Here is a 15,286-nt window from a genome sequence, read left to right on the forward strand (position 1 = left end):
AGGAGTGCAGCAGACATCCCTTCCTGACGTTCCCAATCTTGCCTTTGCAGCTCCAGCAACTGTGACATGACCAAGTCCAGAGGCTCATCACCTGACTCAGACTCAGCAACGTTCTGGCCTCCAGCAGTCCTCCAAATTCCGGACACCAGAGAAGTCCCTGCCGCCGCCTGCTATGGATCAGACAATGCGATGTGCTCACCAAATCATGACAATGAGGTTATTCTAAAGCCAGGTTCCACCAAGGTGTGTCTCTCTGCATTGGTGGGGGCTGCGGTGTGATGGAACTTCAAGGACGGTGACTTCAGATTCCTCTTCAGAGGTTTCTTCTGGGATTGGATGGAGGCCCTGGGTCATGGACTCCGTCGGCTGTTTCCCAGATGTGCCTGCAGGAGTGACGACAGATAATTAATGCATGGCAGTGGCCTGTGAACCAGGAAACATTACTCACACCTTGGCTGTCTGATGGATGTTGCACTATTCGACCCTCACTTGGTAGAGCACTGGCGACCTCATTGTCAGTACAGGACCAGTCCAGATCCTCACTGGCCAGCTGGGTGGCTCTGTTTTCAAAGTTTGTGAGGTCTTGATTTCAGGCATTCCTCCACCGGTCAGCAACCTCTCTCTGTTGTTGTGTGCCAGCTTGTCCTGTACGGATAGAGTTGGAGAAAGTGTGAGCAGGACGCCTGGCAGGCCAGATAAGTACGTCTGGCATGTGTGGGTGGTGAGTGGTCCCATGGACAGGACGAGGACAATGACAGTGAGTGTGAGACAGTGAATGGTGATGTCCGATGAGCTGGAAGTGAGTGAGATCCCTGTGGATGTGTGATGGGTTTGAGAGTGTGAGTTGAGAGTGATGGGAAGAGGCGGGACAAAGGAGATCATTCACCCTCTTGTGGCACTTGGTGGTTGTCCTGGTTTGAAGGGCATTGGCACTGACCCCCACTGCCACAGCCTCCCAAGCCAGATTAGTGAGGTTGCTGCCCATCCTGCAGCCACAGTTGGGGTACAGGACATCCCAGTGGGACTCCCTGCATCCAAAAGGTGTTCCAAAGACGCTTTGCTGAACCAGGGGGCGGGAGCGGGAGGAGCGGGGGTGGGCTGCTGCAGTCTTTTTGCCTTTCAAGGCCATGTTGTCTTTGCAGCAGTCATGGCCTGGAAGCACTGAGATGTGTGCATGCGGCTGGACTTTAAATATGGTGCCTGGCGTGATGAAGTGGTGAGGTGATGGTGGGCGAGTGAATGAGAGCCCACTCGTCATGGATACGGCATGTTTCCCAGGAGTGCATAAAATATGTGGTGGGTTCGAGATGATATGGCATGAAAACCCACCATCGCAGCCAGCGGGTAAAACATCATTACCTGCCCGCTTCTGCACTTGGTGCAAATCTGGGATGATTCTGTCCATGATTACAGTTACACGGTAATTTAGTGTTAACAGTTCCCAAAACTCTTAATTAAACAGGCTCCCAACTACACACAGACGTTAAGGCAACAGTCCAAAACAGATTTAAATTTAAGAGGCAATCCAGCAAGGTTACCACAGCATCCACTCGACAGTGGAATTCCAAAGGCTTTTTCCAACTTTGGTTACTGGACACAGCAGACTTCTTCTGCAAAAGTGGATAGAGGCTTTTTCCCAAGGCTGCTTCACCCAGTGTCCTTTCAAGATTTTACCGCCCCCACATAGCCTTCCATCCTTATTTCTTCCCCTTTAATCTGTAAATTCCATTGATCTACATGTCTTTGGAAATTTACTTTCCCCAAAATATAAAAATCTTTCTTGTGTCAATATGGTCGGTACTTTTGGGAAAAATCAAGATAATAACCTTTCCCTATTCATCTTGATAGTCGTAAAACCTTGTCCATGTCTCCTTTGAAAATCAAACAATTCCCCGCTTATCTTCAAATGCAGAGGTCATTCACACCCGATATGCTCAGCCTTCACCCATTAGCATTTTCAAATACCCTTCTTACACCTCTTTTGATAATATCAACATTGCAACCCTATCTGACTCTTTCAATTAAATCAGCCACACAGACAGAACCATCTACACACACACCCATAAACCTACAATAATATTATGAAAAATATTATAGTTTCATGACAGGCCATAGTCAGCAGCGTGACTGGTTACATAGAAGTTCACTGTATCCTCATGCCTAACATAACATCAAATAAAAACAAAAAAAATGCTGGAAATCCTCAGCAGGCCAGGCAATACCTGAGGAGAGAAACAGTTAACGTTTCAGATAAATGACCATTCATCAGAACTGAAGGATATAAATATAAGAGTTTAAGAAGTGGGGAAGGGGCAGGAAGAACAAAAGGGAAGATCTTTTGGATGGATGGCAGGAGAGATTAACTAACAAAAAATGCAAAAGCCAAACAGAGTGGTTATGGAATAGTAAAGGAAGAAGATGAGGCATTAATCATGAAATAGCAACTGCCTGAATACAACATAAATGGATAAACAAACCAGCAAAATGAAACCCCTCAAAAACACATAGAACAAGAAGGAAACGGAGTTTATGATCCAATCTGCTCAAGCTGTTCCAGTACAGCTACAACACTGGCATCTACCGGCAATGTGGAAAATTGCCCAGGTATGTCCTGTACACAAAAAGCAGGACAAATCCAACCCAGCCAATTACCTCCCCATCAGTCTACTCTCCAGCATCAGCAAAGTGATGGAAAGTGTCGTTGACAGAGCTATCAAGTGGCACTGCTCACTGATGCTCAGTTTGGGTTCTGCCAGGGCCATTTAGTTCCTGACATCATTCCAGCCTTGGTCCGAACATGGACAAAAGAGCTGAATTCCAGAGGTGGATTGAGAGTGACTGCCCTGAACATCAAGGCAGCAGTTGACCGAGTGTGGCATCAAGGAGCCCCAGCAAAACTGAAGTCAATGGGAATCAGGGGGAAAACTCTCCACTGGAGTCATTACTAGCACAAAGAAGATGGGTGTAGTTGTTGGGAGTTAATCATCTTGGCCCCAGGACATGGCTGTAGGAGCTCCTTAGGGTAGTGTCCTTGGTCCAACCATAAGAACATAAGAAATAGGAGAAGGAGCCATTTGGCCCCTCAAGCCTGCCCCGCCATTCAATAAGATCATGTTTGATCTGCCCCAGGCCTCAACTCCTCTTTTGTGCTAGCTTCTCTTAGCCCTCAACTCCCCAATATTTCAAAAATCTATCCACCTCTTTAAATACTTTCAGTGATCTGGCCTCCACAGCTCTCTGGCGTAGAGAATTCCAACCATTCACTGTCCTCTGAGAGAAGAAACTCCTTTGCATCTCAGTTTTAGATGAGTGTCCCCTTATTCTGCAACTATGTCCCCTAGTTCGTGATTCCTCCATTACTGGAAACATCTTCTCAACATCTACCCTGTCAAGCCACTCAGAATCTTGTACGTTTCAATAAGATCAACTCCCATTCTTCTAAACTCATCCCCTTCATCCCAGGAATCAGCCTAGTGAATCTATTTTGAACCGCCTCCAATACCAGTATATCTTTTCTTAAATACGGGGACCAAAACTGCACGCAGTACTCTAGATGCAGCCTCGCCAACACCTTGTACAGTTGTGACAAGACTTCCCTATTTTTAAACTCCAACCCCCTAGCAATGAAGGCCAAAATTCATTTTGCCTTCTTAATTACTTACTGCACCTGCATGCTAACTTTGTGTTTCATGCACAAGAACACCCAGATCCCTCTGCTCTGCACTTTTTTGGAGTGTCTCTCTGTTTAAATAATAGTCTGACTTTTGATTCTTCCTACCAAAGTGCATGACCTCACACTTTCCTACATTAAACGCCATCTGCAAATTTTTGCCCACTCACTCAACCTGCCCCTTGCAGATTCCTTATGTCCTCATCACAACTTGCCCTCTCACCTATTTTTGTATCATCAGCAAATTTGGATACATTACACTCTGCCCCGTCCTCCAAGTTATTAATATAGATAGTAAATATTTGGGGCCCTAGGACTGATGCAGGGACTGGGGTTACAGATTGCTGGTGGAATACATTGCTTCTGCTGCTGATGGCCCACATCGTCTCATGCATGCCCAATTTAAGATGCTCGACTTATTAGCAATCTATCTCATTTAGCACAGTGCAAGTGCCAGGCAACACAATGGATGGCTTCCACAGTGGGAAGACGGGACTTTGTCTCCACAGGGAGTGTGCGATGGTCACTCCTACTACTGCAACCCTAGATGGCTGCATCCGCAGCAGGTAGATTGGTGATGGTGAGGTCAAATATGTTTTTCCCCCTTGTTGGCTCCCTCACCACCCGTCGCAGGACTAGTCTGGCAGGTATGTCCTTCGGGGCTCATCTAGCTCCATCAGTATTGGTGTCAGTAATGGTCTTACCAAGCCACTGTTGGGACCGCCCCACCTCCCCAACAGTATATGATGTGTCCTTGCTACCCTCAGTGCTTCTTTCTTGTGGTATTCTCCACGGAGCAGCATTGATTCATCAGCTGAAGGAGGATGGCAGACAGTAATGAGAAGGAGGCTTCCTTGCCCACGCTTGACCTGATACCATGAGACTTCAGGGGGCCCAGAGTTAATACTGAGGGCTCCCAGGGCCCCTCTCTTCTGACTGTATACCACTGTGATGCCACCTGTGCCCTCCTAATGGGGCAGGGCATACCCAGGAATTGTGACGGAAGTTTCTGGGATATTGGCTGTAAGGTATGACTCAGTGAGTATTACTAGGTCAGGCTGCTGCTCCCCACTTTTGGCATAAGCCCCTAGGTGTCAGTAAGGAGAACTTTGCAGGGTTGACTGGATATGTTGTGCCTTTGTCATTTCCCATGCATAGGCCTAAGCCTAGTTTTATTCCTTTTCAACTTTTGTGTAGTGGATTATTGGCTTGCTAGCCTATTTCAGTTAAGAGTCAAGCATATTGCTGTGATCCAAGAGTCACACATTGGCCAGAGCAAGGTAAGGATAGCCGATTTCCTTCCTTAAAGGGCATTAGTGAATCAGACGGGTTTTTACAACAATTCAACAATTTCATTGTCAGCATTCCTGAGATTAACTTTTAAAGCCAGATTTGTTAATTAATTGAATTTAAGTTCTACCAGCTTCTGGGATTTGAACTTGTGTCACCAGAACATTGTCCTGGGCCTCAGGATTACTAGTACAGTAACAGTACCACAACACAACTATCCCCTCTGAAGGATAAAATGTCCACTCCTCTGAATTCAGTGAACAACCTCACCTGCTGGGCGCCTATATAGAAAGCTCAAACCTCATGACCTCCCATGTGTGCTATATACAGACAGGACAACAGAGGGCAAGGCTTTACAACAGACCTGATAGAAAACATGAAGAAAGGTCTCTGAAAGGGGGTCATACGGACTCGAAACATTAACTCTGTTTCTCTCTCCACAGATGCTGCTGCACCTGCTGAGATTTTCCAGAATTTTCTGTTTTTCAGACAGAAAACATACCCTTGCAGAGTGAAACAACAGTTTTGAAACTTAAAATGTAAATATAAATCACTAAATGATGTTCCATGAATGAAGAAAGATATTGCAGATGTTGGAAACCTGAAGGGAAAAATGGAATTCTGGATACACTCAACATGTCTGGGCAACATCTGTGCAAAGAAAAAAAGTCAGGTCGATGATCTACCATCGGAACTATATGAATGAAATGTGTTAAGAAAGTTTTGGATCTGTGGAGCTTCTAAAATTATTTCTTAGAAACCTTGCAATCACTCATGAGTACTCTGATAAATGAGTCTGAATAACAAATCACCTGCTTGAGAGTGCTATTGAATCAAATAAGAGACTTGTAATCTAACAGGGGAGAGTTGGGGGCCCCACTGCCTCTTGACCTAGGAACAAGAGTAGGCCATTCAGCCCCTCTAGCTTGTTCCACTATTCAGTGAGATCTTGGCTAAATAGTCTCTCAATTCCATCCACCTGACTTAATGGCTCAATATCATTTAATAAGCTTGGCTAATAAAAACCTGCCATCCTCCGATGTAAAATTATAAATTGATCTTGCACTGACTGCTTTTTGTGGGAGAGATTTTCACACTTCTACCGCACTGTGCACAAAGAAATATTTCTTAACTTCTTTCCTGAATAGTCCCCTTGTCCAGCAGAAAATGTTTTTCTCTATCTACCCCATCAATTGCTTTTTAAAAAAGCCTCAGCTACATCAACATTTAACCTGCTATATTCTGGGAAATAATAGTTCATGGAACAAAAACGGAAAATGCTGGAAAATCTCAGCAGGTCTGACAGCATCTGCAGAGAGATAAACAGAGATAACGTTTCGAGTCCATATGACCCTCATGGAACCGCTCCTCAGAATCTAGCCCTTGGAGACCCGTTAGCATCCTGATGAATGTTTGCTGAATTCCTGCTAATATACCCTTTAGAAGATGGAGCGCCCAGAGCTGTATATGGCAATGCAGATGTGCTCTAACCAATGATTTGTATAGCTCTACAAATTTACTCCCCTTTATTTTCTACCCCTCTAACATTCCATTAGATGTTTTTTTTTTATCTGGCTACTAGACTTTAGCAATATGTGTGCATGGAAATTATATCTAAATGGCTTTGGACTTCCATTGTTCCTAGCTTTTCAACATTTAAATGATTTTCTTAGGCTTGTTAGAACTTAACCACCCTTTAAAAATATCTCAGCTGACACTCTGTTGCAGTACCAAGAGAGTGCTGCGTTGACAGAGGTGCCCTCTTTCTGATGAATTATTACATGGTGGTCCTGTCTGCCCTCCCAGGTGGAGATAAAAGACCCCATGGCATTAGTTCAAAGAAGAGTAGTAGAGTTGCCTCTGGTGCCCTGGCCAATATTTATCCCTCAGGCAACCTCAAAAAAAGAGCTTATCTGGTCTTTGTGGGAGCTGGCTGTGCACAAATTGGCTGCCACATTTTCACATTACAACAGTAACTACACTTTAAAATACTTCAATGGCTATAAAGTGCTTTGAGACAGGTGCTGGTAGTGAAAGGCTCTTGGTTAAGTACAAGTGTTTTTTTAACCCTTTATCCATATTAGCCAAGTCTAATCAGCTCAACTGTCTTTAAATGCTGAATCACACTGTCCCTATTTATAGATCCAGTAAATTCCCCACAACAGATATAGGATGAACAGGTTTATAATATAAATAATATATCTTAATATGTTGTATAGGTGTAATTTTCTAATCTAGAGGGAGAGTGGCTGAATTGAGAGAGTTTTGAACTGCCACGGTCAATGGCACTGATGTGATGTTCGCCAGTTAGTAAATAATCACTATTGTTTGTTGCGATCAGGTGAGGTGGGGTCAGATGACTCTACTCTTTCCCTCTACTCGATTGAACCCCAACAGATTTTTTAAAATGATAGGCTAGCCAATTCTGTGAGTGTTTAACTGTTTATGTACTGCGACCATAAAAGACAGGTTTTCTTGTGTTTTTAAAAGGAAAAGGAGGATAGTTTTTATTGCACTTAACCCAGTCAAGTAAAATAATCAATTGCTCCGACTTTCACTCTCATAGACACTCGAAGTTCACACGCACACAAATAGATTACAGAGTGAGGGAGGATAGATTAAGCAATTTACAATCCAGCAATAGTAAAAGGATATACAGCTCTTGAAGGTTCATGATTCGGGCTGAATTTGGAGTCCTGCTGCCTTCACTCGGTTGCCCTGCTACTTTTAGCATTGAAGCGATTTGAAGATGTAGATGGACGTTTTATCAATTCTTTGGAGACAGCAATACTGGGTTGATCTATTTTTAAAATCTCTATCGGTAGCACCTGGACAGTCAAAATCAGCAAACAAAGTTCAAAATCTTGCAAGTTAGATTGTGAGGGGGGGGTTGGAGAGAGAATCACAAAATTGTTACAGCGCAGAAGGAGGCCATTTGACCCATCATGTTTCTGCTGGCTCTCTGAATGAGCATTTCACCTAGTGCCATTCTCCTGACTTCTCCCAGTAACCTTGCTTTCCAAATAATTATCTAACTCCCTCTTGAGTGTCTCGATCGAACCTGCCTCTAACTCACTCTCAGGTAGTGCATTGCAGACCCTAACCACTCGCTGTGTGAAGACGTTTTTTCTCTTATCACTTTTGCTTGTTTTACCATTTATCTTAAATCTGTGCCCCCTGGTTCTCAATCCTTCTGCCAATGTGAACAGGTTGACCCTGTCTACCCTGACCAGGCCCCTCATAATTTAGAATACTTCTATCAAATCTCCTCTCAGCCACCTTTTCTCCAAGGAAGAGTCCCAACTTCTCCAACCTACCTTCATAACTGAAGTTTCTCGTCCCTTGAATCATTGTCAGAAACCTCGTCTGCACCCTCTCCAATGCCTTCACCCCTTTCCTAACATGTGGCGCTCAGAACTGTACACAGTACTCCAACTGAGGACTAACTAGTGTCTTATAAAAGCTCAACATAACTCCCTTGATCTTGTAATATATTCCCCTATTAATAAAGCTTAGGATCCTCTATGCTTTATTAACTGCTTTCTCCACCTGTCCCACCACCTTTACTGACTTATGTGCATAGACACTCAAGTCCCTCTACTCCTGCACCCCCTTTAGAGTTGTACCTTTATTTTATACTGTTGCTCTGTGTTCTTCCTACCAAAATGTATCACCACATATTTCTCTGCATTGAACTTTATCCGCCACCTATCCACCTATTCCACCAACTTGTCTATGTCCTTTTGAAGTTCTACACTGTCCTCCTCATTGTTAAAATGGTTCCAAGTATGGGAGAATAAAATACATCTACAGGATAACAAAGGTTTAAGTGGTTAAACCACAATGGAAAACTACGACGACGTCCCCTTGCACCAGTAGCAGACAAACCTGCGCTGTCAGCTGTTGTGAAGGAAGAAAAACAAGTATCATAAACAAATTACCAAGAGTCTTGAAACAAAGTTAGGAGGTCTGTTATCAGCACATGAGACAGTGCCTAGTCATGCTATCTGTTGTCTGTCCAGATGACTAGTCACCAGATGGGCTACTCAAGGTTTTGTGTAACTACTCAAGGTTTTTGCGTGATTATAAAATAAGACAGAACAATTGTATGCATGCCAAAGATAAAATTTCAATGTTATTAATTACACACGCTTTTACTATAACTATGTGTGTACTCTGATGCTTTCTCAGAGTGCTGGCTAGCTCCACTATATGCTGCTGGGCTCTCCGTGATATCACGATTCAATAAAGGTTTCCGAGACAAACCTCCTGGGTCTGAGTGTTCACTCCGTTTTCCGCCACAAATTGGTGACGAAATGGGATCTGACTGAAGTCCAGTAGCCTCTTAAGTTGGAGAGGTGATTGAAATCCTGGGCCGTCAGATCTCTAAAAAAGAATCCTCGCGGAGAAAGGGAGGAATAACTCTCCTAAGTTAGGGAGAGTACAAACGGCATCCTAGCTGAGAGGGGGATTGGAGTGAATTAGCGTCCCAGCTGAAAGGGGGATTGCGAGTAAAAGGGTAGCTACCGACCAAAGAGACTTAAGTGACCCAAAGAATCGGAGGACTTGTTAAGGAACTCTTAAACACCGGTGAGCACATAGGGTAGGAAACACGCCGCGCTGTTAATTGTGTTTTCTTTCCAGAAATTGAGATGTCGCAACAGCAGAGCGGGCTCTGCCACTCCCCCGCTTTGCAAAGTACTAAGAACAACTGAAACCGGCGAAACTGGAGCTTAAATCAGGAACTTTGAAGATGGGTAAGGAAAAAAAAGAATTGTGGTTGTATACCCAGGGGTTCGAGTCCCCTGGAGGTGAAAAGTAAGTAATTTCTATGTTTCCTTTTGTGTATATTATTAAGTAAATTGGGAAATATGTCATCAAAGAAACCCAAGGTTCCCCCTTTGAAAGGGACCCCAAATGCTTATATGTGTGTCCGTCATGGTCCTGAAATTGTCCAATATGCTTCTGATTGGGTTAAATGGACTCAAAGTAAAGGAGACAGCTTCCCACTAGCTGGAACTTTCAATCGGGACAGATTTGAGCACTTATAATATGTTTTAAGGGAAGTAGATAGCCCGCTTCTGTATTTTCTGTAACTTAAAAAAAATGAATTGATCTAAGTTACAAGAGCTGTTTGTGCTGAAGAGAGAGAGAGAGAGAGAGGTCGGGGGGGGTGGGGGGGGGTACCCCTAGGAGGTTAATGAGCAATTGACAAGCAGCAGCAGAGAAAATGTGAGCTTTCGTCAGTTTGAAGGTCCCTGTAGATGAAGCCTTCAAGATCCCTTTATTCCCTCACTGCTACTCGAAGCTTCGTTTAGTGTTAAGTTCAATATTATGGGAGTATCGATACATACCTTTATCTACGTGTTTGTTTGTGTGCAATGAAGCATTTGTATGTGAGCTTTAATGTGTTTTCATCCCTAAATTGTCTTTTGTGTGTGTAGTTGAGCACTTTAGAGTCGAAAGCCCCATATTAGATTAAAGGAAAAGTTTATTCAAATATTCCAAAGCTTTGAGTATAAGGTTTGAGTTGAGATTTCTGAAAAAAAAATCATAATTTGAAGGTAGTGTAAAGATAAAACAGGGCTTGCCTTTGTTTGAGATGAACCAATCCTTGAAGCACCCTCTTGCAGACTAGTAGGGAATAAACCTCATCATCAGCTTCCAAACTGATTGGGATTAATACATATGAGTTCGTATTCTAAAATTCTGAGGAAAAGAAATTACTTGAAATTCAGAAGGATTCTAGGAAAACCAAAAGACATAAACACAAGGTCTAGGTGGTTCCAATGGATAAAAAGGGGTTTCTTAAGAAGAGATGAATTAAATATTAAAGGAAATGTGCTTTCCAAAAGCACTGGAATTTGAACTTGGGAGAATCTTGAGATGTAAAGTGCAGTGTAATTTAACAGGTTACTTTTGAATCACTAGGATGCTATCTAAGATAAAGAATGTGTCGATAAACATACTTAAATTATAACTTGGATACAAATCATTACACATGAAAAAAGGTTGTTTTAATTTTGATAGTGTAAATTACAGTTCTTACAAAGTTTAAAATTTTGAGGTTTGGTTCTGGATAAAGTTCTCAAAAGGGAATTTTCATTTTAAAAGGTCTGACAACAATTGGCACTAATTCAAATGCTGCAAGCTTTTGTATTTGTAAGTCTGTTCCCAAAATATGAAGCTAAGCTCAAGACCTTGACAAAGTTTGGCAGAAATCCAATTTTAGGCTGAGTTAATGAATCTGGGATAATTCTAAAAGAAAAGGGTCAGACACAATTTAGTGAGTTACTTTTAAGTCAATAAAATCTTTGCGAAGAAGAAAAGGAAGCAAAACATGTCAATACCTGATTTCTGTTTTTAAAGCTGTTATGAGAATATTTTATTTATTTTAAAGTCTCTCCAGGCAACCTGAATAAGATAAGATGGTAGCTGTTGCATGTGTAAACTGGAATGAGAAAAGTAGGAGAATGAGTCAAGGAAAGAGGATATGATGTACAAACTGTTTTAAGGGAAATGAATTTGATAATCTGGCCATCAACTGAGGCATTGGAACTGCACAGGGAGAGATAAGCAAGCATCTAGAGACAGAGATCCCTGTTGAAATGGAATAGTTAATATGGCCTAAAGAGTAAGGAAACATTTTAAACAATCAAGACAATCGAGAAACTGAACTGAAGAGAATCTTAGGATGATCATGGTCAGGGAAAAAACTTAGAGGTAAAACTATGTGGAATCTGTAGTTAGGAATTGAAATGTAAGGAGAAATAATAGTTAACAACAATTTACCACAAATTGGATACAGGTAAAGGAAAGTTGGAAAAAGGCTAAATAGGTGTATTACTGATTATATTACTGTGCCTGTGAGCTACAAAAAGTAAGACCACAGGATTAACACCTTGATGACAGGCAGAGTTAAACAGTTCCCAGAGAGAACCATCACAGGAAGTGAAGATACTGAGCCATTGAAAGATAGGATAAAAAGGTGCATTGTAGAGTTGTTTAAGGAGTTGAGGTCCGACATGAGACAGCAGCAGGAGAGAGTAAACTGGAAGGAGTGGGGTTGCTTACCCAGATGGATTCAGATCAGGGAACTCATTTCAGAGGAAGAGTCATTAAAGAAGTGTGTAATCTTATGGAGATTAAACAGAAATTCCATATTCCTTACCACCCCAGAGTCCAGGGATGGTGGAAAAGGATGAACTGAACTTTAAATCAAGAGACAGGGAACAGCCCAATATTCTAATGCACTGTGGGCCACCCCAAGCAGGACTGCCAGGTTCACCCCATTTGAAATGATAACAGGTAAGGGCCTTGCAATTACCTGAAGGTATTATAGTAGGAGGTGTAGGACCACTGAAAGGAAAAATACAGGACAATGTAAGGGTTTGCTTCAGATTGGGCATGGGAGGTCTGCCACTACCCAGCCACCTCCCACCTTTACTTTCAAAGTCCGAGTAGAGATAATTGAAGCCCCTCAAACCACACCGACTGATCCATCTTGTCCGACTATGCATCCAGGCCCGATGAATGGTTTGGTATTGGTTAATCAGAAGTTTTGTATGATAATGTACACCATGAGCTGGTACCTGTAGTCTTGAATGTATCCGGTGTCGACCTACCCCAATGGTGCTCAACCCATACCCAAGCACTCCATATGGCTCTGACGCGACAACTGATGACTGAAGCAGTTCATTTCAGTGGCGAGATGCGATCAGGCTTGGGAGGGAACCCCGTTAAGTGCAGCCTGATAAATGATGCCGCTATGATATTCAATATAGGGACATCATTGGTTAATCCAAAGCCTGGCTACCGTGCTCGAAAATCATGCGGGGACTATCAATAAATTAATTGAAATAGGGAAAAATATTTCAGACGAAGCGAGCAGAAATGATGTATGCAGCACCTATGGATCTTGGGCACTGGAACAACCCCAAGAAAATTTAAGACAGATTAAAGAAGGGGTAGTCTCTTTATGGGTAACTAATGAGCATCTATTGAATCTCTCACGACACAAGAATCATGCCTTGACCAGTGGCCAGCTCAGGGGTTTAACACGTGTATATAGGATGAATGTTGAATGTATAGTGAATGTATAGTAAATAGTAATATGCTAATAGGCATTGTATTAGTAATACCTGTCATACCTATGTCAATGACATAACCCAGGCAAGACGCCCACAGTGACTGCTGGTACGGGACCACAGCCATGGGGCTCATTTGTACACCTACAAATGGACTTTATACAAATGCCTAAATGTATGGGATATAGTTGTGTTTTAGTTCTAGTATGTTTATTCTCGCAATGGGTGGAGGCGTATCCCACCCAAAGAAATGATGCTGTTGTTGTTGTAAAATTGTTGTTCATTTTACTGCTAAAGTGATAAAGGAACTGTTGAAGGCCTTACAATGCAACCATCACCTTTCCTGCCCATACCATCCCCAGTCTACTGGAGCGGTGCAAAGACAAAATGGTATTTTGAAAAACAAAATAGCTAAATTATGTGACGAAGCCAGTTTGAAAGGGCCTGAAGCTCTACCCTTGGTGCTCATGACTATGCACTCTCACCTTAACTGTCTCAAGAGCTTGCATATACGGGTAGTAGAAGCTCAGAAAAAGCCCACCATTGAAGATTGCCATCAATACCAGCCCGGGGATCTAGTCCAGCTAAGGACCTTCAGGAGAAAGTACTGTTTGGAACCTCGATGGGAGGGGCCTTTCCAAGTCCTGCTCACCACCCATACGGCCGTGGGTTGAAGGACGACCCTTGTGGATCCACGCATCACACATCAAGCGAACGCTGACCTCGGACGCAAGTGCTTGTGCAAGAACTTTAACTGAGCTGTCAGAATGCTGACGATGATTTGGCCCCTGTCCTGCATGGTCCTTGCGGAGGCATGGAATACCAATTCTGCGGTTCAACGAATGCAGGCCGTCGCCTCGCAAGTTAATCGGACTAAATGTATTCATTTTCCTCTATGTAAAACAGCAGCTGAATTGCATGAGAGGGTGGAAAGGACCCTCCCTTGTGCTGCTAACAACTCGAACTGCCTTGAAGGTTAAAGGGAAGGAAGACTGGGTCCACGCCACTCACTGTAAAAGACATTGTCTAGCAACAATATAGCAGCTGTTACCAAGTGATCTAACTTGTATTATGTATTGAAACAGAAAGTTTGAGTAACTTTTATAAAAAAGATTCTTGGTGGTCTGTAATACTAGGTTGGTTCTCAGGTTGGGGAAGTTGGTTGCTATACGTTTTAATTGGGTTGGGCGTAGCATGTGTTATAGGGTGTTGTGCATGTGTTGCTTTGCAGATTTGCTGCTCCCAGATTATTAACAGTGTCTCTACTGGATTAGGTGGTGCCCCAATTGTTCCCCAAATGATGCGCACTGGCCTCAGTGAAGCCCACTGGTGGGGAGAGAAGGTTTACCCTGCCAGAGTTCAGCCTTTTCCTTATGGTTATGAACCCCCTTATGATAATGAAGATTCTATTCCTCATTGGTATTAATCTAGATGATTAACAAGGAGGGATTGTGGGAGAATAAAATACATCTACAGGATAACAAAGGGTTAAGTGGTTAAACCATAGTGGAATACTACAACGACGTCTCCTTGCACCAGTAACAGACAAACCTGCGCTGTCAGCTATTGTGAAGGAAGAAAAACAAGTATCATAAACAAACTACCAAGAGTCCTTGAAACAAATTTAGGAGGTCTGTTATCAGCACATGAGACAGGGCCTAGTCATGCTATCTGTTGTCTGTCCAGATGTCTAGGCGCCAGATGGGCTACTCAAGGTTTTGTGTAACTACTCAAAGTTTTTGCGTGATTATAAACTAAGACAGAACAATTGTATGCATGCCAAAGATAAAATTTCAATGTTATTAATTACTATAACTATGTGTGTACTCCTTTGCTTCCTCAGAGTGCCACTAGCTCCATTGAATGCTGCTGGGCTCTCTGTGATATCATGATTCAATAAAGGCTTCTGAGACAAACCTCCTGGGTCTGAGTGTTCACTCCATTTTCCACGATACCAAGTTTTGTATATCCGCAAATTTTGAAATTGTCCCCTACGCATCAAGATCTGGATCATTAATTTATATCAGGAGAAGCAAGGGTCCCAAAACCAGCCCCTAAGGAACTCCATTACAAGCCTTCCTCTAGCCCAAAAAAACATCCAGTAACCATTACTCTCTGTTTCCTGACACCCAGCCAGCTTTGTGTCCATGTTGCTACCATCCCTTTTGTTCCATGAACTTTTCTCACAAGTCTGTTGTGCACCATTCTATCCAATGCCCTTTGGGAGAGAGAGAGAGAG

General features: G+C 42.9%; 1 long non-coding RNA gene across 2 annotated transcripts; it reads left to right on the top strand.

The window, feature by feature from the left end:
• The first annotated feature begins 5,501 nt into the window (after window positions 1–5,501).
• On the top strand, window positions 5,502–14,963 carry LOC121291144. Of its 2 annotated transcripts, XR_005945969.1 has the most exons (3): window positions 5,502–5,633; window positions 9,605–9,778; window positions 13,345–14,963. It is a non-coding gene; the product is annotated as an uncharacterized LOC121291144 (long non-coding RNA). The 2 variants fall into 2 exon arrangements; XR_005945968.1 differs by lacking the exon at window positions 5,502–5,633 and having other exon boundaries at window positions 9,345–9,778.
• Window positions 14,964–15,286: the final 323 nt, after the last annotated feature.

Source organism: Carcharodon carcharias, chromosome 19 (assembly GCF_017639515.1).
Source record: "Carcharodon carcharias isolate sCarCar2 chromosome 19, sCarCar2.pri, whole genome shotgun sequence".
In the NCBI taxonomy this organism is placed as follows: Eukaryota; Metazoa; Chordata; class Chondrichthyes; order Lamniformes; family Lamnidae; genus Carcharodon; species Carcharodon carcharias.